Source organism: Nicotiana tabacum, chromosome 12 (genome assembly GCF_000715075.1).
Source record: "Nicotiana tabacum cultivar K326 chromosome 12, ASM71507v2, whole genome shotgun sequence".
Taxonomy (NCBI): Eukaryota; Viridiplantae; Streptophyta; class Magnoliopsida; order Solanales; family Solanaceae; genus Nicotiana; species Nicotiana tabacum.
Window position 1 is genome coordinate 108,876,227 of NC_134091.1, and position 25,117 is coordinate 108,901,343.

General features: G+C 37.6%; 1 pseudogene; it reads right to left on the reverse strand.

The window, feature by feature from the left end:
• Positions 1-794: 794 nt before the first annotated feature.
• Positions 795-22,864, reverse strand: LOC142167323 (uncharacterized; annotated as a pseudogene).
• Positions 22,865-25,117: the final 2,253 nt, after the last annotated feature.

Consider the following 25,117-nt stretch of genomic DNA (forward strand, 5'->3'; position numbering starts at 1 on the left):
ATGAAACCCCGGATTATGTATTATGTGATTGGTTTTGAGGTGACACACATGCTAGGTTACGGGCATGTGGGCGTGCACCGTATGAATTATGACTTGGTCAATTTCATGGAACTGTGTAGTTGAAAAATCTGTTGACATCTGTACATTTTTTCCCGTATTAGAGAAATTGATCTATGAATCATGTTTAAATCATAAGTTTACACTATTGGGACCCATAGAGGTCGCGTATTTGTGGAATTATCTGCTAAATTGCTGTTTTGTACTTAGTCACAGTTTTATTTGCACATTTTTACCTCAGTCTCTCTTATTCATTATTGATGCATCATATCATTGTTGTTGGGCTGCTTATCATGATTTCTGAGCGCCCGAGATACTGGAGAGGTTGATGACTGAGTGAGGCCGAGGGCCTAATAGTGAGGATATTTATGGGATCGGGTTGCACGCCGCAGCATATTTTATTTATTTATGCCATGATTAGCTTGATATAGCGCTTGGGCTAAAGGATCCCCTCCGGAGTCTTTACACATCCCCAGTGACCGCAGGTACCTACTGAGTACGAGTGCCGAGTGATGAGTGACTGTGAGGAATGACTGACTATGAGGAAAGAGTCAATGTGAGGAAAGAGTGACTGTAAGGTTGGAGTGAATGGGAGGACAGAGTTACTGTTACTCTGAGATGATGCATTGATTTCATTAATTGCTGCATTTCAGCTGTCATATATCATTGTTTTGGAAATTTCGGATAAACATTATTTTTTGTTTCAGTCAAATTTGATATGAAATTACTATGAAATTTTAAATGTTGAACTTGAGAGCATGCTTACCCTTTTCTGTTGGAAAGTACTGTATTTGGACTTAGATGAGAAGTTCGTCACTACTTTCAGTTCCTTATTTATTATTGTTACTTACTGAGTTGGTTGTACTCGTACTACACCCTGCACTTCGTGTGCAGATCCAGGTAATTCCGAACACAGTGGGTGTTGATTCTTTCACACAGTTAATTTTTCAGAGATTCAGAGGTAGCTGCTATATTTCGCAAACCTTGTCTCTCCTACCCTATCCTTTTATTTATTGTATTTGGTATTGAATTATTATAGACTAGGTTTCCCAGACTTGTAATGTATAGATGCTCATATTCTCAGTGACACCAGATTTTGGGAGTGTATTTATATCAATATGTGTGGGGTTTTCTCTTAAACTTAATTATTATATTTTCCGTATTTAAAAGAAAAATGTGGGTTATTGACGTTATCGGCTTGCCTAGTACTGAGTTAGGCGCCATCATGATAGGTTAGGATTTGGGGTCGTGACAGTACCTTTGCTAAACACCCCCACCCTTTGAAATATTTCAAGTTGAGTTTTCTTCCTTTATATTTTCATATGGAATAGATTGCGTTTTGTTGTGGGGTACTCTGTTGAATATTCGGTTAGCTATAAGGGTAGCTTCCCCCACAAACATTTCGGTAATCCAGAACTTATTAATAAAGAATTCATCATTTCCTTTATTGTCCGATTTTTTCTTTCCGCAATTTCATTGGATTGAGGTGTGTAGGAGCCAGTAGTTTGATGGATAATTCCATATTTTGAACGTATTTCTACAAACGAAGATTCATATTCTCCTCACTTCTAATCATTTTGATCTTTTTATTCAATTGATTCCCCACTTCATTCTTGTATTGCTTAAATGCTTCAATTGTTTCATCCTTACTATTAAGCAAATAAACATAATAATATCGAGTGCAATCGTCAATAAAAGTAATAAAGTACTTTTTCCCACCTCGAGATGATGTCGACTTTATATCACAAATGTCAGTATGAATTAAGTCTAAAGGATTTGAATTCCTTTCAACAGACTTATAAGGATGTTTTACAAACATAGATTCAACACATATTAGACATTTTGATTTATTACACTCGAATTTAGGCAATACTTCTAAATTAATTAACTTCCACAATATTTTGTAATTGACATGTCCTAAACGAATATGCCATAAATCATTTGACTCCAATAAATAAGAAGAATCTGAAATTTTATTCATATTGTCAACAACCATTACATTGAGTTTGAAAATGCCCTCTGTGGGGTAGCCCTTTTCAACATACATTTTATTCTTGCTTACAACAACTTTGTCAGATACAAATACACATTTGAATCCATTCTTAACAAGTAAGGAAGTAGAAACTAAATTCTTCCTAATAGTAGGAACATGAAGAACGTTGTTAAGCATTAACACCTTGCCGGAAGTCATCTTCAGGAATATCTTCCCATAACCTTCAATCTTGGCTGTTGCAATATTTTCCATGGAAAGCTCTTCTTCGGGACCAGTATTAGAGTAAGTCGCAAATGCTTCTTTGAAAGCACAAACATGTCGAGTGGCTCCAGAGTCAATCCACCACTCCTTAGGATTTTCATCTTGGTTGCATTTCGAAAGCATTGCACACAGATCATCAATGTCATCATTCTTCTCCACTGTAACGGCCCGATCGGTCGTTTTGAGTATTACAGCCTCGTTCCTCCATTCACTACTCAATTTATGCTTTATAGATGTTGTATGACTTATCGGGTTAGTTAGTTCGGATACGGAGAGAATTCAGAGTAAAATGAGACAATTAGTCTCATAATTGAAAACTTAAGTTAGAAAAGTTAACCGGGGGTGAACTTATGTGTAAACGACCTCGGATTTAAATTTTGATAATTCCAATAGCTCTGTATGGTATTTTGGACTTAGGAGCATGTCCGAAAAATTATTTGGAGGTCGATAGAGAAATTAGGCTTGAAATGACGAAAGTTGCATTTTTGGAAAGTTTGACCGGGGGGTTGACTTTTTGATATCAGGGTCGGAATCTGATTCCTAAAATTTTCATAGCTCCGTTGTGTCATTTATGACTTGTGTGCAAAATTTGAGGTCAATCAGACTTGATTTAATTGGTTTCGGCATCGAATTTAGAAGTTGGAAATTTTTAAGTTTCATTAAGCTTGAATTGGGGCGTGATTTGTGATTTTAGTATTATTTGATGTGATTTGAGGTTTCTACTAAGTCCGTATGATGTTTTATGACTTGTTGGTATGATTTGATGTGCCCCGAGGGGCTTGGTTGTATTGTTTGGATCATTGGTTGAGAGACTAGTAAAGTTAAGAAATTTGGGAGTTTGACCATGGTCAATATCGGGTTAAGACGATCTCTTTTCAGTGTTTTGGGTACGCGAGTAGGTCCGTAGCATGTTTTATGATTGAAATTCATAAATGGTTTGTGTCTGGGAGGTTCCGGATGAGTTTCAGGGTGGTTTCGGATCATTTCAGAGAAGTTTGAGTTTGCTAGTTTCTGGTGAGGTATTGTTCATACGCAATTGTGAAACATTTATGGCAATTGCGAAAACACTGTTCATTCGCAATTGCGAACAATTTATGGCAATTGCGAAAAAACTGTTCATTCGCAAATGCGAAGTTTTTGTCCGCAAATGCGAACCTGGACAGAATGTTTAAGATCTGAAAATGGGACTTCGTCCCATTTTCCATTTTTACCGATTTGGAGCTGGATTGATGCGAATTTTGGCAGATTTTCAAAGAAAACATCAGGGTAAGTGTTCTTAACTCAATTTTGATTAGATTACCCGAATCCATCACAGTTTTTATCATTTAATTGGTGAATTAAGTTGAAAAAGTTTAAAAACCCTCTTGGATAAATTTGAGGATTTGAGGGCCGAATTGTTATCGGAATATAGTAATTTTGGTATGGTTAGACTCGTGGTTGAATGGGCTTTCATATTTCATAACTTTCGCCAGATTTCGAGACGTGCATCCCACGGGCAATTTGTTAGCTAAATTTCATATTTTTATGAAAAATTAGCATTTTCTTATGGAATTAATTCCAATAATTGGTATTGACTGAATCGAATTAAATGTGACTAGATTCGAGCCGTTTAGAAGTTGATACGTGCAGAATGGGATTTCTGGAGCATTGTTTAGCTTGCTCGACATTGGATTCGTCTTGTTCGAGGTAAGTAACTTTTCTAATCTTGGAGTTGAGGGTATGAACCCTGAATATACGTATTATGTGAATTGTTTGGAGGTGACATACATGCTAGGTGACGGGCGTGTGGTCGTGCAGCATAGAAATTGTGACGTAATTGTTCCGTGGAATTTTTGTAGTCAAATAATCTTGGCATTTTCCATGAAGTTTTATGTGTTAAAGAAATTGAGCGAAATTGAGCGAAGAATCATATTAAAAATCATGTTGAGGCTATGTGCCAGTATTATTGGGACCCACAGAGGTCATATTGCTATGAATTATTTGTTTTAAATTAAAAATTCATACTCAGTCATATTCATTTCGTTACATATCGTATCCTAGTCTCTGTTGTTATTTATTGATACATCATATCATCATTTTCGGCTATTTTCATGACATTGTGAGCCCATGAGAGAGAAACTGGAGAGATTGATGATTGAGTGAGGCCGATGGCCTGATTGTAAGGATAATTATGTGATCGGGCTGCACGCTGCAGCATGCCATATTGGCTTTAGAGGTTTATGACTAAGTGAGGCCGAGGGCCTGATTTGTGAGGATGAGTGTGGATCGGGGCTGCCCACCTGCAGCATACTTTATTATTATAGCACGTGAGTTGTCCGTGCAGCACGTGAGTTGTCCGTGCAGATTATAGCGCTTGGGCTGAAGGAGCCCCTCCGGAGTCTGTACACACCCCCAGTGAGCGCAGGTACCTACTGAGTGCGAGTGCCGAGTGCCGAATGCTGAGTGACTGGGAGGCATGAGTGATTGTAGGATTGAATGACTGTGAGGACTGAGTGAAATGATACTCTGAGAGTATGCATATGATTTTATCACTGAGTTGCATCGCATTGACATGCACATATGACATACAGGCATAGAGATGTATTTTTCTCACGTTGTACAGCATCACATCATTCATGATTTCTCACACATGTTGATAGATGGGCATAGTGATACATTTGTTTTACACGGGTTATCTGGAAAGAAAATGAAACATCTCATTTATTATGGAAAGGATTTTTGGGAAAATTATTGTTTTCAAACTTATTCATATTTTTGGCAACTTCGATAAATGATTTGGGTTTTCACTAATGTACTTGAAAGGAAGAACTATTTTTAGAAATCATGATTTAGCTGAGCATTTTATCTCTGAGTTACTTCTTATATTATTGCTTTACGTTGTTATGGACTGTTGTGGACTATTGGTTTTGGACCCGACCTGGGTAAAATCCTGTCACTACTTTCAACCTAAGGTTAGGTTTGTTACTTATTGAGTACACGGGGTCGGTTGTACTCATACTACACTTCCGCACCTTGTGTGCAGAAGTTGGCTGCTGATATTGCTATGTTCGTTGGGAGCTAGATCTGAAGATGTACCTGTGTTTTGGTTGTAGCTGCCTCTTGTTTATAGTAGCCTTAGATTCATAAAACTCTATTTATGTACTTTTCAAAAAGATGATGTATTTACTTCATACCTGCTTTGTAAACTCTATTCTTAGAAGTTCATGATTTGTACTACTAGTTCTTGGGGATTGTATAAGGTTAAGATAATTATTTACTTAAATTGCTTTATTAATTGTTATTGGAATTGGTTAGTGGTTAAGTGGCTTACCTAGCGGGTGGGTTAGGTGCCATCAAGACTAGTCGGACTTTGGGTCGTGACAAGGTGGTATCAGAGCTCTAGGTTCATAGGTTCTACAAGTCATGAGCAAGTGTCTAGTAGAGTCTTGCGGATCGGTATGATGACGTCCATACATATCTTCGAGAGGCTACAGGGCATTTAGGATATATACTTCCCATCTTTCTTTCCTTATTATGCGAAATTGCTTTAGCTTGAGACATAAATCTTTGTATTCCTTCCACGTATTCGTATGCACACATGAGTGCTCGGTATCAGCTGTGCATCGTCGGCTTGTGATTCCATGAACGAGGTTCGAGATGTGTATTATGTGTTTTGGTGATGGGCCAATCTGGAGGACTTGAGGCCAAGTTTAGACTGCAGCTTAAGCTCGGTAGCTTCAGTTGTGTGAACTTGTACATTTGGACTTATACGTCCGGTAGTGTCCCTATGAGTGGAATTTATGGCTCGATGAGTGGTGGAATGACCATATGATGAGTATGATGTGACTGCGGGATGTGTCCAGATGGTTTGAATATAACGGGATGAGTTTGTTTGGGATGTGAAAAGGACTATTGGGTGTTTAATTTGTGTCTTGATGTGACGCATAGTCTCGGGTTATGAGTGTATTGAAGGGTCTTTCACGTTATGAAATTGTAGGACAAATTAAATTCGCATGTCTTGTTAATGAGTTTGGACTCAAAAAGAGTAAGTGATTGTGTAGTAATTGTGGTTGCGAAAGGGTATAACAAGATTTCAATTTGAGGCTAAACAGGTGGGTTATCTTCTGCAGAGTAATCTACATAGGTGTGTTCCTTATAATGTTGATGGGAGAGTTTCTTTTCTACCAGCAGAGTGTATGTGTTGAGATTTAAATTTGAATCTGGTTGAGAAAGTTGACTTGACTGTCACGAGAATGAAAGCGAGCTTAACGGATGAATTGAGGTATTTTGTGATTTGTGTTACCGGAGCTTGTGAAGAATTTTTGTTGAACTGACTACAGTATTATGGCAGTAATAGAGTATGGATATTGTGAGTTAGGGAATGTTTTGTTCTATGGCTTTGAGCCAAATAAGGGAGCTTTCTATTGACGACTTGATTTCATTATTATGTGTTGTACTGGTGTTTGTTTGAGGCATACATGTGAATCGGTTATGACTTGTATAGGTTAAGATCGAGGATGACTCGAGTACTGAAATTCCTAAATACGGGTTATATTGCGCTTTATGAGTATACAAAAATTATGGGATGAGTGAGTTATTATTTTTGAATGATATAGTGCGCACGGAGTATGAATTTGATCAGTGATGTTAAGGCAGGGTTACCTCCTTGAGTGTTGTTGTGCTAATGGGGCACGTGTCTTCAGTCCGTTTGGGCGGTGCAATTTAGATTTGATCAAAGTGGGTGACTTTCGAGAAGGTGCTAATGGATTCAAAAATGTATAAGTGGCAAATGAAAATTTTTTGGATTGGTTTGTCGCTAGAATCGGTTAGTTACATATGGTGTCGGGACTTGTGGTGATTCTGTATGACTATGGATTCTACTTTTCAGTATAAGAAAAGGGAAGAGGAACAATTTTAAATTCACATAAAGTCTTGGTTATGTGCAAATGGGTTTCAAAGTGTTCTTGATAGTTTCTACCATGGTTTGAACCGGATATTTTCTACCGATGTGGGAAACGTGTTGTGCATTATGATTTCCTCCTAAAAGGAAGCAAGAGGAAGGTTTCTAACTAACCGGGTATGTGATTTACTAGTGACTCAGAGTTGATAATGGGATTCTTGTGCTTGTCACATGATGGCATAATAAATGTGGTGTGTTGTGCGGGATTAGGATTTACATGTACAAGGTGACAGTTCAGTCTTGAAGAGAAGGTAACGAATGTTGGACAACATGGTCAGTTTCAGATATTTTGATGAATGTTATAAATGCTCGATAATTCCTGAGAAGGGCATGCATTTCAGAAGGAGTGTTGTATTTTGACTTATGAATGTTCATCGGTATTGCAGTACTCACCTGGTTGATAGACTGCTGATATTCAAATTATTGCTATGTGGCACAGGAGATATAGAAGTATTCCTCGTGGGATGATCGTGCACGAAAGATGTGTTAGTCATTCTAGTGATGGAGTTGGGATAGTTACGGTGATTCATGTGCTCGATGATTTTGGAGACTGGGAATTCTCAAAAGCATATTGTTTCGAGTTGTGGCCTGTTTGAGGTGAGTATTTTATTTAAAACTCAATGGAGGCGCTAGTTGCGTTAATTATTTATGATATCTACGCACTATAACTGTGCATATATATGAGGTTTGAGCCAATGTGTGGGCATCGGGGCAAGTATTTATACTCGAAAGAATGCTTAGGCTATGATATGCCTAGAGTTGATTTTTAATCGTAAAGTTACAACATTTCTTGTGTTCTTACCTTTGTTGAGAACTATCTGGGCTACACTTGAGGTTACAAAGAGGCTAATTCCCTGCATAAATGGGGTAATTATTATTTCCGCATTAAATTGTCGATTTGAAGTGTGATAGCAGACTTTGCACATGCTTACACTATGACATGTTATTTATACCAGTCCAGGAGCATGAGAATCTTATTTCATTATCATATACAAGTGTACTTGTTTAATTACTCTTGTATGATATGCGGGGACTGGAGGCCTGTGACCATGCCAGACGATTCATATTATTGGAACGTGAGTTATCTGTGCCGTGTGTGGGAATTTTATCTATATGATAATTTATCTGATTCATTAATTTCCTTCCTCTACAATTGTACACATGCGCCTACGGTTATCCTCTTCACAAAATTTGAGGAGTTGGTTGTAACATTATGGTTGTGGTTGGTGCTTGTTAAACTTGCAATACGGTTCTCTTCCTTGAGACATCTACCATATTTGGGTACACTAATTGCACAGATGTGACTGGAGTTATATTGATGTGGCGTGTCCGTGGGATAAGTGCATTTAATAATGTAAGGTCATTGGACCTAGAATGGGTACTATCATATTTGATTACAGTATATTAGGAAGGATAATATTGAAAGTCAGCTTAGAAAGTGAGTATGGTTCTGGTTGGGGTGGGAAAGCTTCATGACTTGTCGATCTGATAAGATGTTATAAGATTTCGCTTGTTTCTTTTATTATCAACAGTGTACGAAGGTGTTGGGATGAGTTTTTGTTTGATATGGGTTTAATGCTAGTACTTGGTTGGTTTGGAGTAGTTACTATGATCAGGAATGGTGCTACGAGCGGGCGAGCTGTGTAATATGCTGGGTGATTATATCCGTGATTATATTTATAGCTCGATGCAGCTTGTTCAGACTCATACAGTGAGTAAATGTAAGATTTGTGTCTTGAAAAGAAACTTTGAAGGTTGGGAATTGAATTCCATGATTTTTGGGCTAAGGTTAAATTAAGGATTTCCAGTTGTATTGTGTTGCCAGGCCTATGTGGAATAGGGTGACATAGGATCACCCCCGGGTACGTACGTGGTAAGATGGAATAGTGATTTGATGGCTTGGAAACAACTCTAGGCACGTTCGAGGACGAACGTATGTTTAAGTGGAGGAGAATGTAATGACCCGGCCGGTCGTTTTGAGTATTACAACCCCGTTCGTCCGTTCACTGCTCAATTTATACTTTATAGCTGTTGTATGACTTATCGGGTTAGTTAGTTTGGGTCCGGAGAGAATTCAGAGTGAAATGAGACGCTTAGTCTCATAATTGAAAACTTAAGTTAGAAAAGTTGACCGAAGGTGGACTTATATGTAAACGACCTCGGATTTGGATTTTGATGATTCCAATAGCTCGTATGGTGATTTTAGACTTAGGAGCGTGCCCGAAAAATTATTTGGAGGTCAATAGAGAAATTAGGCTTGAAATGACCGGGGGGCTAACTTTTTGATATCGGGGTCGGAATCTAATTTCGAAAATTTTCATAGCTCCGTTATTTTATTTATGACTTGTGTGCAAAATTTGAGGTCAATCATACTTAATTTGATAGGTTTCGGCATCGAATGTAGAAGTTGGAAATCCTTAAGTTTCATTAAGCTTGAATTGGGGTGTGATTTGTGATTTTAGCATTATTTGATGTGATTTGTGGTTTCTAATAAGTCCGTATGATGTTTTAGGACTTGTTGGTATGATTTGACGGGTCCCGGGTGGCTTGGTTGTATTTTTTGGATCATTGGTTGAGAGACTAGTGAAGTTAAGAAATTTGGGAGTTTGTCCATGGTCAATATCAGGGTAAGACGATCACTTTTCAGTGTTTTGAGTACACGTGCAGGTCTGTAGCATGTTTTATGATTGAAATTCATATATGGTTTGTGTCCGGGAGGTTCCAGATGAGTTTCAGGGTCGCTTCGGATCATTTCCAAGAAGTTTGAGTTTGTTGGTTTCTGGTGAGGTACTGTTCATTCGTAATTGCGAACAATTTATGGCAATTGTGAAAACATTGTTCATTTGCAATTGCGAACCATTTATGGCAATTGCGAAAATACTGTTCATTCGCAATTGCGAATAATTTATGGCAATTGCGAAAACACTGTTCATTCGCAAATGCGAACCTAGACAGAATGTTTAAGATCTGAAAATGGGACGAGTCCCATTTTTTATTTTTACCGATTTGGGGCTCGGATTGAGGCAATGTTTGGGAGATTTTCAGAGAAAACATCGGGGTAAGTGTTCTTAACTCAATTTTGGTTAGATTACCCGAATCCATCACAGTTTTTATCATTTAATTAGAGCTTGAATTCCTTCCATGCATTCGTATGCGCACATGAGCGCTCGGTATCAGATGTGCATCGCCGGCTTGTGATTCCATGAATAAGGTTCGAGATGTGTATTCTGTGTTTTGGAGATGGGCCAATCTAGAGGACTTGAGGCCATGTTTAGACTGCAGCTTAAGCTCGGTAGCTTCGGTTGTGTGAACTTGTACATTTGGACTTATACGTACGGTAGTGTCCCTATGAGTGGAATTCAAGGCTCGATAAGCGTTGGAATGACCATATGATGAGTATGATGTGACTGCGGGATGTGTCTAGATGGTTTGAATATGACAGGATGAGTTTATTTGGGATGTGAAAAAGACTACTGGGTGCTTGATTTGTGTCTTAATGTGACGTATAGTCTTGGGTTATGAGTGTATTGAAGGGTCTTTCACTTTATGAAATTATGGGACAAATTAAATTCTCATGTCTTGTTAATGAGTTTGGACTCAAAAAGAGTAAGCGATTGTGTAGTAATTGTGGTTGCGAAAGGGTATAACCAAATGTCAATTCTGAGACTAAGCAGGTGGGTTATCTTCTGCAGAGTAATCTACATAGGTGTGTTCCTTATAATGTTGATTGGAAAGTTTATTTTCTACCAGCGGAGTGTATGTGTTGATATTTGAATTTGAATCTGGTTGAGAAAGTTGACTTGACTATCACGAGAATGAAAGCGAGCTTAACGGATGAATTGAGGTATTTTGTGATTTGTGTTACCGGAGATTGTGAAGAATTTTTGTTGAACTGACTGCAATATTATGGCAATAATAGAGTATGGATATTGTGAGTTATGGAATATTTTGTTCTATGGCTTTGAGCTAAGTGAGGGAGCTTTCTATTGACGATTGATTTCATTATTATGTGTTGTACTGGTTTTTGTTAGAGGCATACATGTGAATCGGTTATGACTTGCAGAGGCTGAGATCGAGGATGACTCGAGTACCGAAATTCCTAAATACGCGTTATATTGCGCTTTATGAGTATATGAAAATTATGTGATGAGTGAGTTGTTATTTGTGAATGATATAGTGCGCACGGAGTATGAGTTAGATCAGTGATGTTAAGGTAGGGTTACCTCCTTGAGTGTTGTTGTGCTAATAGGGCACGTGTCTTTCAGCCCGTTTGGGCGGTGCAATTTAGATTTGATCAAAGTGGGTGACTCTCGAGAAGGTGCTAATGGATTCAAAAATGAATAAGTGGAAATTGAAAAAATTTCGGATTGGTATGTCGCTAGAATCGGTTAGTTACATATGGTGTCAGAACTTGCGGTAATTCTGTATGACTATGGATTCTACATTTCAGTATAAGAAAAGGGAAGAGGAACAATTTTAAATTCACATAAGGTCTTTCAGAGTGGATGTCTCGGTTGTGGTACTTTTGGGGTACTTAAGAGGCAATTCAGCGGCTTATGGGCCTTAGGGCGTTGTGGTTCTATGCTAGGGTTATAGTTAAAGATCATGGTATTTTAGCAAGGAGAAGTATCAATTTGAATACAAATTTGTAAGGGACTAGGAGAGATAGGACATCTTGGTAGTAGGTTGGATCAGTATGGTAAGGGATACGATCGGTTCTTAGGGTGCTTATGATGTAGGGGTTTTTCTACATGTTCTTTGTGGCAATACTCTTGGGTTTAGTGACCTGCGTGGCTTGGTTGATTTAGAGAGATTCAATTCTGATAGCTTGGTTATGTGCAAATGGGTTTCAAAGTGTTCTTGATGGTTTCTACCATAGTTTGAATCAGATATTTTCTACTGGTGTGGGGAACGTGTTGTGCATTGTAATTTCCTCCTGGAAGGAAGCAAGAGGAAGGTTTCTAACTAACTGGGTATGTAATTTGTTGGTGACTCAGAGTTGATAATCAGATTCTTATGCTTGTCATATGATGGCATAATAGATGTGGTGTGTTGTGCAGGATTAGGATTTACATGTACAAGGTGACAGTTCAGTCTTGAAGAGAAGATAACGAATGTTGGAAAGCATAGTCAGTTTTAGATATTTTGATGAATGTTATAACTGCTCGGTAATTCCTGAGAAGGGTACATATTTCAGAAGGCGCGTTGTATTTTGACCTACGGATGTTCATCGGTATTGCAGTACACACCTGGTTGATAGACTGCTGATATTCAAATTATTGCTATATGGCACGGGAGATATAGAAGTATTCCTCGTGGGATGATCGGGCACGAAAGATGTGTTAGTCATTCTAGTGATGGAGTTGGGATCAGTTATGGTGATTCATGTGCTCGATGAATTTGGAGACTAGGAGTTCTCAGAAGCATATTGTTTCGGGTAATGGCCTGTTTGAGGTGAGTATTTTATTTAAAACTCAGTGGAGGCGATAGTTGTGTTAATTATTTGTGATAGCTACGCATTATAAGTATGCATATATGTGAGGTTTGAGCCAATGTGTGCGCAACAGGGCAAGCATTTATACTCGAAAGAATGCTTAGGCTATGATATGCCTAGAGTTGATTTTTAATCGTAAAGTTATAACATTTCTCGTGTTCTTACCTTTATTGAGAACTATCTGGGCTACACTTGAGGTTACAAAGAGGCTAATTCCCTGAATAAATGGGGTAATTACTATTTCTGCAGTAAATTGCCGATTTGAAGTGTGATAGCAGACTTTGCACATGCTTACACTATGGCGTGTTATTTATACCAGTCCAGGAGCATGAGAATCTTATTTCATTATCATATACAAGTGTACATGTTTAATTACTCTTGTATGATATGCGGGGACTGGAGGCCTGTGACCATGCCAGGAGATTCATATTATTTGAACGTGATTTATCCGTGTCGTGTGTGGGAATTGTATCTATATGATAATTTATCTGATTCATTAATTTCCTTCCTCTACAATTGTGTACATGTGCCTACGGTTATCCTCTTCATGAAATTTGAGGAGTTGGTTGTAATATTATGGTTGTGGTGGTGCTTGTTAAACTTGCAATATAGTTCTCTTCCTTGAGACATCTCCCATATTTGGGTACAATAATTGCGCAGATGTGATTGGAGTTATATTGATGTGGCATGTCCGTGGGATAGTTGCATTTAATAATGTAAGGTCATTGGATCTAAAATGGGTACTATAATGTTTGATTATAATATATTAGGAAGGATAATATTGAAAGTCGGCTTAAAAAGTGAGTATGGTTCTGGTTGGGGTGGGAAAGCTCCATGACTTATCGATCTGATAAGATGTTATGAGATTTCGCTTGTTTCTTTTATTATCAACAGTGTACGAAAGTGTTGGGATGAGGTTTTGTTCGATATGGATTTAATGCTATTACTTGGTTGGTTTGGACTAGTTACTGTGATCAGGAATGGTGCTACGAGCGGGCGAGTTGTGTAATATGCTGGGTGATTATATCCGTAATTATATTTATAGCTCGATGCAGCTTGTTCATACTCATACAGTGTGTAAATGTAAGATTTGTTTCTTGAAAAGAAATTTTGAAGGTTGGGAATTGAATTCCAAGATTTTTGGGCTAAGGGTAAATTAAGGATTTTCAGTCGTATTGTGTTGTCAGGCCTATGTAGAATAGGGTGACTTAGGATCACCCCCGGGTACGTGCGTGGTAAGATGAATAGTGATTTGATGGCTTGGAAACAACTCTAGGCACGTTCGAGGATGAACGTATGTTTAAGTGGAGGAGAATGTAACGACCCGGCCGGTCATTTTGAGTATTACAGCCCCGTTCCTCCGTTCACTGCGCAATTTATGCTTTATAGTTGTTGTATGACTTAACGGGTTAGTTAGTTCGGGTCCGGAGAGAATTCAGAGTGAAATGAGACACTTAGTCTCATAATTGAAAACTTAAGTTAGAAAAGTTGACCGAAGGTGGACTTATGTGTAAACGACCTCGGATTTAAATTTTGATGATTCCAATAGCTCCGTATGGTGATTTTGGACTTAGAAGCGTGTCCGAAAAATTATTTGGAGGTCAATAGAGAAATTAGGCTTGAAATGGCGAAGTTGAATTTTTGGAAAGTTTGACTGGGGGCTGACTTTTTGATATCGGGGTCAGAATCTGATTCCAAAAATTTTCATAGCTCTGTTATGTCATTTATGACTTGTGTGCAAAATTGGAGGTCAATCAGACTTAATTTGATAGGTTTCGGCATCGAATGTAGAAGTTAGAAATTCTTAAGTTTCATTAAGCTTGAATTGGGGTGTGATTTGTGATTTTAGCGTTATTTGATGTGATTTGAGGTTTCGACTAAGTCCGTATGATGTTTTAGGACTTGTTGGTATGATTTGACGGGTCCCGGGGGGCTTGGTTGTATTTTTTGGATCATTGGTTGAGAGACTAGTAAAGTTAAGAAATTTAGGAGTTTGACCATGGTCAATATCAGGTTAAGACGATCACTTTTCAGTGTTTTGAGTATGCGAGCAGGTCCGTAGCATGTTTTATGATTGAAATTCATATATGGTTTTAGTTCGGGAGGTTCCGGATGAGTTTCAGGGTGGCTTCGGATCATTTCAAAGAAGTTTGAGTTTGCTGGTTTCTGGTGAGGTACTGTTCATTCGCAATTGTGAATAATTTACGGCAATTGCAAAAACATTGTTCATTTGCATTTGCGAACCATTTATGGAAATTTGCGAAAATACTGTTCATACGTAATTGCGAAAAATTTATGGCAATTGCGAAAACACTGTTCATTCGCAAATGCGAAATTTTTGTCTGCAAATACGAACCTGGACAGAATGTTTAAGATCTGAAAATGGGACGAGTCCCATTTTCTATTTTTACCGATTTGGAGCTCGGATTGAGGCAATTTTTGGGAGATTTTAAGAGAAAACGTCGGGGTAAGTGTTCTTAACTCAATTTTGGTTAGATTACCCGAATCCATCACAGTTTTTATCATTTAATTAGAGCTTGAATTCCTTCCACGCATTCGTATGCGCACATGAGCGCTCGGTGTCAGCTGTGTATCGCCGACTTGTGATTCCATGAATGAGGTTCGAGATGTGTATTCAGTGTTTTGGTGATGAGCCAATCTGGAGGACTTGAGGCCAAGTTTAGACTACAGCTTAAGCTCGGTAGCTTTGGTTGTGTGAACTTGTACATTTGGACTTATACGTCCGGTAGTGTCCCTCTGAGTGGAATTTGTGACTCGATGAGGGGTGGAATGACCATATGATGAGTATGATGTGACTGCGGGATGTGTCCAGATGGTTTGAATATGACGGGATGAGTTTGTTTGGGATGTGAAAAGGACTATTGGGTGCTTGATTTGTGTCTTGATGTGACGTATAGTCTTGGGTTATGAGTGTATTGAAGGGTCTTTCACGTTATGAAATTGTGGGACAAATTAAATTCTCATGTCTTGTTAATGAGTTTGGACTCAAAAGGAGTAAGTGATTGTGTAGTAATTGTGATTGCGAAAGGGTATAACAAAATGTCAATTTGAGGCTAAGCAGGTGGGTTATCTTCTGCAGAGTAATATACATAGGTGTGTTCCTTATAATATTGATTGAAGAGTTTCTTTTCTACTAGCGGAGTGTATGTGTTAAGATTTGAATTTGAATCTGGTTGAAAAAGTTGACTTGACTATCACGAGAATGAAAGCGAGCTTAACGGATAAATTGAGGTATTTTGTGGTTTGTGTTACCGGAGCTTGTGAAGAATTTTCGTTGAACTAACTGCAATATTATGGCAGTAATAGAGTATGGATATTGTGAGTTATGGAATGTTTTGTTCTATGGCTTTGAGCCAAGTGAGGGAGCTTTCTATTGTCGACTTGATTTCATTATTATGTGTTGTACTGGTTTCTGTTTGAGGCATACATGTGAATCGGTTATGACTTGCAGAGGTTGAGATCGAGGATGACTCGAGTACTGAAATTCCTAAATACGGGTTATATTGCGCTTTATGAGTATATGAAAATTATGGGATGAGTGAGTTATTATTTGTGAATGATATAGTGCGCACGGAGTATGAATTAGATCAGTGATGTTAAGGCAGGGTTACCTCCTTGAGTGTTGCTGTGTTAATGGGGCACGTGTCTTTCAGCCCGTTTGGGCGGTGCAATTTAGATTTGATCAAAGTGGGTGACCCTCGAGAAGGTGCTAATGGATTCAAAAATGAATAAGTGGAAATTTAAAAAATTTCGGATTGGTATGTCGCTAGAATCGGTTAGTTACATATGGTATCAGGACTTGCGGTAATTCTGTATGACTATGGACTCTACATTTCAGTATAAGAAAAGGGAAGAGGAACAATTTTAAATTCACAAAAGGTCTTTCAGAGTGGATGTCTCGGTTGTGGTACTTTTGGGGTACTTAAGAGGGAATTCAGCGGCTTATGGGTCTTAGGGCGTTGTGGTTCTATGCTAGGGTTGTGGTTAAAGATCATGGTGTTTTAGCAAGGAGAAGTATCAATTTGAAGACAAATTTGTAAGGGACTAGGAGAAATAGGACATCTTGGTAGTAGGTTGGATCAGTATGGTAAGGGATACGATCGGTTATTAGGGTGCTTATGATGTAGGGGGGTTTCTACATGTGCTTTGTGGCAATACTCTTGGGTTTGGCGACCTGCGTGGCTTGGTTGATTTAGAGAGATTCAATTCTGATAGCTTGGTTATGTGCAAATGAGTTTCAAAGTGTTCTTGATGGTTTCTTCCATGGTTTGAACCGGATATTTTCTACCGGTGTGGGGAACGTGTTGTGCATTATAATTTCCTCCTGGAAGGAAGCAAGAGGAAGGTTTCTAACTAACTGGGTATGTAATTTGCTGGTGACTCAGAGTTGATAATCGGATTCTTATGCTTGTCACATGATGGCATAATAGATGTGGTGTGTTGTACAGGATTAGGATTTACATGTATAAGGTGACAGTTCTGTCTTGAAGAGAAGGTAACGAATGTTGGACAGCATGGTCAGTTTCAGATATTTTGATGAATGTTATAACTGCTCGGTAATTCCTGAGAAGGGTACGCATTTCAGAAGGCGCGTTGTATTTTGACTTACGGATGTTCATCGGTATTGCAGTACACACCTGGTTGATAGACTGCTGATATTCAAATTATTGCTATGTGGCACGGGAGATATAGAAGTATTTCTCGTGGGATGATCGTGCACGAAAGATGTGTTAGTCATTCTAGTGATAGAGTTGGGATCAGTCACGGTGATTCATGTGCTCGATGAATTTGGAGACTGGGAGTTCTTAGAAGCATATTGTTTCAGTTAATGGCCTGTTTGAGGTGAGTATTTTATTTAAAACTCAGTGGAGGCGATAGTTGTGTTAATTATTTGCGATAGCTATGCGTTATAAGTGTGCATATATGTGAGGTTTGAGCCAATGTTTGGGCATCGGGGCAAGTATTTATACTTGAAAGAATGCTTAGGCTATGATATATCTAGAGTTGATTTTTAATCGTAAAGTTATAACATTTCTCATATTCTTACCTTTGTTGAGAACTATCTGGGCTACACTTGAGGTTACAAAGAGGCTAATTCCCTGAATAAACGGGGTAATTACTATTTCTGCATTAAATTGTCGATTTTAAGTGTGATAGCAGACTTTGCACATGCTTATACTATGGCGTGTTATTTATACCAGTCCAGGAGCATGAGAATCTTATTTCATTATCATATATAAGTGTACTTGTTTAATTACTCCTGTATGATATGCTGGGACTGGAGGCCTGTGACCATGCCATGCGATTCATATTATTGGCACGTGAGTTATCCGTGCCATGTGTGGGAATTTTATCTCTATGATAATTTATCTGATTCATCAATTCCCTACCTCTACAATTATACACATGTGCCTATGGTTATCCTCTTCACGAAATTTGAGGAGTTGGTTGTAACATTGTGGTTGTGGTGGTGCTTGTTGAACTTGCAATACGGTTCTCTTCCTTGAGACATCTCCCATATTTGGGTACACTAATTGCGCAGATATGACTGGAGTTATATTGATGTGGCGTATCCGTGGGATAGTTGCATTTAATAATGTAAGGTCATTGGACCTAGAATGGGTACTATCATGTTTGATTACAGTATATTCGGAAGGATAATATTGAAAGTCGGCTTAGAAAGTGAGTATGGTTCTAGTTGGTGCGGGAGAGCTCCATGACTTGTCGATCTGATAAAATGTTATGAGATTTCGCGTGTTTCTTTTATTATTAATGGTGTATGAAGGTGTTGGGATGAGGTTTTGTTCGATATGGGTTTAATGCTAGTACTTGGTTGATTTGGAGTAGTTACTGTGACCAGGAATGGTGCTACAAGCGGGCGAGTTGTGTAATATGCTGGGTGATTATATCCGTAATTATAGTTATAGCTCGATGCAGCTTGTTCAGACTCATACAGTGTGTAAATGTAAGATTTGTGTCTTGAAAAGAAATTTTGAATGTTGGGAATTAAATTCCAAGGTTTTTGGGCTAAGGTTAAATTAAGGATTTTCATTTGTATTGTGTTGTCAGGCCTATGTGGAATAGGGTGACATGGGATCACCCCTGGGTACATGCGTGGTAAGATGGAATAGTGATTTTATTGCTTTGAAACAACTCTTGGCACGTTCGAGGACGAACGTATGTTTAAGTGGGGGGAGAATGTAACGACCCGACCAGTCGTTTTGAGTATTACAGTCTTGTTCCTCCGTTCACTGCTCAATTTATGCTTTATAGCTGTTATATGACTTATCGGGTTAGTTAGTTCGGGTCCGGAGAGAATTCAGAGTGAAATGAGACACTAAGTCTCATAATTGAAAACTTAAGTTAGAAAAATTGACCGAAGGTGGAGTTATGTGTAAATGACCTCGGATTTGAATTTTGATTATTTCAATAGCTCCGTACGGTGATTTTGGACTTAGGAGCGTGTTCGAAAAATTATTTGGAGGTCGGTAGAGAAATTAGGCTTGAAATGGTGAAAGTTAAATTTTTGGATAGTTTGACCGGGGGGTTGACTTTTTAATATCGGGGTCAGAATCCGATTCAGAAAATTTTCATATCTCTGTTATGTCATTTATGACTTGTGTGCAAAATTTGAGGTCAATCATACTTGATTTGATAGGTTTCGACATCGAATGTAGAAGTTGAAAATTCTTAAGTTTCATTAAGCTTGAATTGGGGTGTGATTTGTGATTTTAGCGTTATTTGATATGATTTGAGGTTTCGACTAAGTCCGTATGATGTTTTAGGACTTGTTGGTATGATTTGACGGGTCCCGAGGGGCTTGGTTGTATTTTTTGGATCATTGGTTGAGAGACTAGTAAAGTTAAGAAATTTGGGAGTTTGACCATGGTCAATATCAGGTTAAGATGATCTCTTTTCAATGTTTTGAGTACGCGAGCAGGTCTGTAGCATGTTTTATGATTGAAATTCATATATGATTTGTGTTCGAGAGGTTCCGGATGAGTTTCAGGGTGGTTTAGGATCATTTCGAAGAAGTTTGAGTTTGCTGGTTTTTGGTGAGGTACTGATCATTTGCAATTGCGAAACATTTATGCCAATTGCGAAAATATTGTTCATTCGCAATTGCGAACAATTTATGGCAATTGCGAAAATACCGTTCATTCGCAAATGCGAAGGTTTTGTCTGCAAATGCGAACCTGGACAGAATGTTTAAGATTTGAAAATGGGATGAGTCCCATTTTCTATTTTTACCGATTTGGATCTCGGATTGAGGCGATTTTTGGTAGATTTTCAGAGAAAACATCGGGGTAACTATTCTTAACTCAATTTTGGTTAGATTACCTGAATCCATCACAGTTTTTATCATTTAATTGGTGAATTAAGTTGGTAAAGTTTGAAAACCCTCTTAGATAAATTTGAGGATTTGAGGGCCGAAGTTTTATCGGAATTTAGTAATTTTGGTACGGTTAGACTCGTGGTTGCATGGGCGTTCATATTTCGTAACTTTTGCCAGATTCCGAGACATGGGCCCCACAGGCGATTTTTGAGCTAAATTTCGGATTTTTATGGAAAATTAGCATTTTCTTATGAAATTAATTACAATAATTGGTATTGACTGAGTCGAATTAATTGTGGCAAGATTCGAGCCGTTTAGAAGCTGATACATGCAGAATGGGATTTCTGGAGCATTGTTTAGCTTGCTCGACATTGGATTCGTCTTGTTCAAGGTAAGTAATGTTCTAATCTTGGAGCTGAGGGTATGGACCCTGAATATATGTATTATGTGAATTGTTTGGAGGTGACGCACATGCTAGGTGACGGGCGTGTGGGCGTGCCGCATAGAAATTGTGACGTAATTGTTCCGTGGAATTTTTGTAGTGAAATAATCTTGGCATTTTTCATGCAGTTTTACATGTTAAAGAAATTGAGCGGAGAATCATATTAAAAATCATGTTGAGGCTATGTGCCAGTACTATTGGGACCCACAGAGATCATATTGCTATGAATTATTTGTTTTAAATTGAAAATTCATACTCAATCATGTTCATTTCATTACATATCATATCTCAGTCTCTGTTGTTATTTATTGATACATCATATCATCATTTTCGGGCTATTTTCATGACATTGTGAGCCCATGAGAGAGACTGGAGAGATTGATGACTGAGTGAGGCCGATGGCCTGATTGTGAGGATAATTATGGGATCGGGCTGCACGCCGCAGCAGGCCATATTGGCTTTATATACTTTATTATTATGGGATCGGGTTGCACGCCGCAGCACACCAGATTGGCTTATTATAGCACGTGAGTTGTCTGTGTGGATACAAATATTGATACTATAGCACGTGAGTTGTCCGTGCAGATTATAGCGCTTGGGCTGAAGGAGCCCCTCCGGAGTCTGCACACACACCCAGTAAGCGCAGGTACCTACTGAGTGCGAGTGCCAAGCGATTGGGATGACTGAGTGACTGTGAGGACTAAGTGACTGTGAGGACTGAGTGACTGTGAGGACTGTGTGAAATGATACTCTGAGAGTATGCATATGATTTTATCACTGAGTTACAACGCACTGACATGCACACATGACATACAGGCGTAGAGATATATTTTTCTCATGTTGTATAGCATCACATTATTCATAATTTCTCACACATGTTGACAGATGAGCATAGTGATGCATTTATTTTACACGGGTTATCTGGAAAGAAAATGAAACATCTCATTTATTATGGAAAGGATTTTTGAAAAAATTATTATTTTCAAACTTATTCATATTTTTGGCAACTTCGGTAAACGATTTAGGTTTTCACTGATGTACTTGAAAGGAAGAATTATTTTTAGAAATCATGATTTAGCTGAGCATTTTATCTCTGAGTTACTTCTTGTATTATTGCTTTACATTGTTATGGACTGTTATGGACTATTGGTTTTAGACCCGATCTGGGTAAACGCTCGTCACTACTTTCAACCTAAGGTTAGGTTTGTTACTTATTGATTATATGGGGTCGGTTGTACTCATACTATACTCCTGCACCTTGCGTGCAGATATTGGCTGCTGATGTTGCTGTGTTTGTTGGGAGCTGAATCTGAAGATGTACCTGCATTCCGGTTGTAACTGCCTCTTATTCATGGTAGTCTTAGATTCATAAAACTCTGTTTATGTACTTTACAAACGGATGATGTATTTACTTCATACCATCTTTGTAAAATCTATTCTTAGAAGCTCATGATTTGTACTACCAGATCTTGGAGAATGTATAAGGTTAAGATAATTAGTTACATAAATTGCTTTATTAATTATTATTGGAATTGGTTAGTAGTTAAGTGGCTTACCTAGCGGGTGGGTTAGGTGCCATCACGACTAGTCGGATTTTGGGTCGTGACTTCCACTATGTTGGCATGTCCCTTTTTTCTTATCCTTTTCTGGGAGATGTCAATCAGGGGCTTTGTGACCGGCTTTTCCACGATTATAGCAGTTGCCCTTGAATTTCTTTTTGTTCTACTCATTAGTCTGTCCAGAAGACCTCTTCCTCTTCTTACTTTTTAGAGAAGTCTCCTCAACGATATTTGCTCCCATAATCGTTGAATTTCCACGAGACTTCTTCTCGGTTGTTTTGTTGTCTTCCTCAATCTTGAGACGAATCATAAGATCTTCCATCTTCATCTTTTTGCGCTTGTGCTTAAAATAGTTTTTGAAATCTCTCCACGAATGAGGCAATTTTTCAATCATTGCAGCCACTTGAAATGCTTCATTCACGACCATACCTTCAGCAATAAGGTCATGAAAAATAAGTTGAAACTCTTGAACTTGGGTTCCAACAGTTTTGCTGTCTATCATTTTAAAGTCTAGAAACTTGACAACCACAAACTTCTTCAAGCATGCATCTTCAGTCTTGTACTTCATCTCAAGTGCGTCCATAATTCTTTCGAAGTATTCATAGCACTGTAGACGTTGTACAAATAATCCTCCAAAGTACTTAGGATATAGCCTTTGCAAAGAAAATCTTCTTGTTTCCACGCCTCAACAATAATAAATTTTTTGTTATCCGGCATGTCCGCGACAGGCACTGGAGGTTCTTCACTGGTGAATTTCTGCATACCAAGTGTGGTAAGCTAGAAGAACACCCTTTGCTGCCATTAAGGGTGGCATATGGGCCGGGTCCGGTCCTAAGTGGGTTTCGCGGGCCCGGTCCTAAGTGGGCCGGTCCTAGGCGGGCCGGTCCTAAGCGGTCCCGGGCTTCGCAGGCTTCTTGTTGGAACCGGCCCGGGCCCGGGACCACGAACTAACGATTCCGGATTAAGTGGGCCGGTCTCGGGCACAGCGGGCCTAAGCGGGCCCAATGGATACTTTCTATTTTTAATTTATTTTTTATACAAGTTAGAGAAAACAAATGGGAATAAAAATATCTAAGGCAATTCCTTGTAAATTATATTATAGAATTGTCACCTAAAATTTTTAATTTAAATTTAAAGACAAAAATATTGTAAAGAGATATTCAAAATAAGATGAGTTTTTACATGTAATTCATAATTAAATGAATCTTATCTTATGATTTTTGTAATTAACTTTTTTTTGTGTAAATAGCAATCCCAAATAGTGCAATTATATTCCTCTATATGTTTACCCTATCCAAATCTATTTCATTCTAATTGACACATATATGACCCTATCGGTTGCTCGATCAATTGGCTCATACAATTTGAGAAAATATAAATATGAACAACGGGCTAAAAAGTCACAGTCCATACCTGAGCCATTAGAGAAGAATCTATCCTCCCTTCTTATCTATTTTAGCATAGTAACAACTAGCACTAACAGAAAAATAAAAAGACAAAAAAATGTATCTATATACAGCTTAAGATATATAAAAAGACAAAAATATTTTAAAGAAATATTCAAAGCAATGCGTTATAATTTTATTATAGCATTAAAAAATTATAGCAATATCTTTCTTAGTCTTCCTCCCCCTATGGAATGAGCACAACAAGGTGCTAATATCACCATTGAGAAGAAAAAGAAACTAATCAAGATGTATGATCCTGCTAAATTCTATAAATAAAATAGAACAAATTATATGAATAACTATTGACATAAACTTAAATATTATAACCCCATATATAGTCAGTGATACAAACAAATAAAAATACAATATGATTCAAAAATAAATACCCATTCCCTTTCAATTTACATAAAATATTTTTCTTATTAGTCTGTTCCAAAAGAATGACACATTTCTGTATTTGAAAATAATTTAACTTTAAATTTTTTATTTTACTCATTTTATCTATAATGAGAATTCTTACACTCATACAAATATCATTGCCCCACAAAACTTTTAAGATCATAAGTTTCAAGTCTTCTTTTTTGTTCTTAAACTCTGTGCCAAGTCAAACTATTTCATATATATTGAAACTGAGTGAAGTCATGCTATATAGAGTAATAACTAATAAAAATACATTTAGTAATATCTTAATTTAAATTATAAAAATATATTATATTATTATCTCAACATAATAACTTCTCACATCAATATCAACTTCTACCAACCTAAAATTACACAATGTCAAATTAATATATACATACATGATAATTTATTAACAACCAGTATATTCTAACTTTTGGGAATTACCAACTTATAAAACAGTTGGATCGTAATTTGCTCAATAATTTTAATGTCACCTCAATTTTAACCACACAATTAAAGTCACTTTATTTTTAACAATTTAAATGATACCTTTGGGATATAGTTAAGATTAATATATTATAATTAAATAAATGTTAACCTACTTTAAATATTTTTCTTCTACCATGAACATGTACTAAAATAAGATGAGTTCTTACATATAATTCATAATTAAATGAATCTTACCTTATGATTTTTTGTAATTCACTTTATTTTGTGTAAATAGCAATCCCAAATAGTGTAATTACATTCCTCTATATGTTTATCCTATCCAAATCTATTTTATTCTAATTGACACATATATGACTCCGTCGGTTGCTCGATCAATTGGCTCATACAATTTTAGAGAACATACATATCAACAACGGGCTAAAAAGTCATAGTTCATACCTGAGCCATTAAAGAAGAATCTATCCTCCCTTCTTATCTATTTTAGCATAGCAACTGCTAGTACTAATAGAAAAATAAAAAGATAAAAAAATGTATCTATGGCTCCAAACAATTGAGATATAAAATAAATTATAAAATATTAGATAATTAATTTTACCGTAAGGCAACACAATTGACATTTGTGTTAGCCGATGCCTGAGTCGATTCATAGGTTAAAATATTATCCCCGCAGAAATATATGTCATCAGTTCCTTTATTCTTGTGTAAATTTATGATT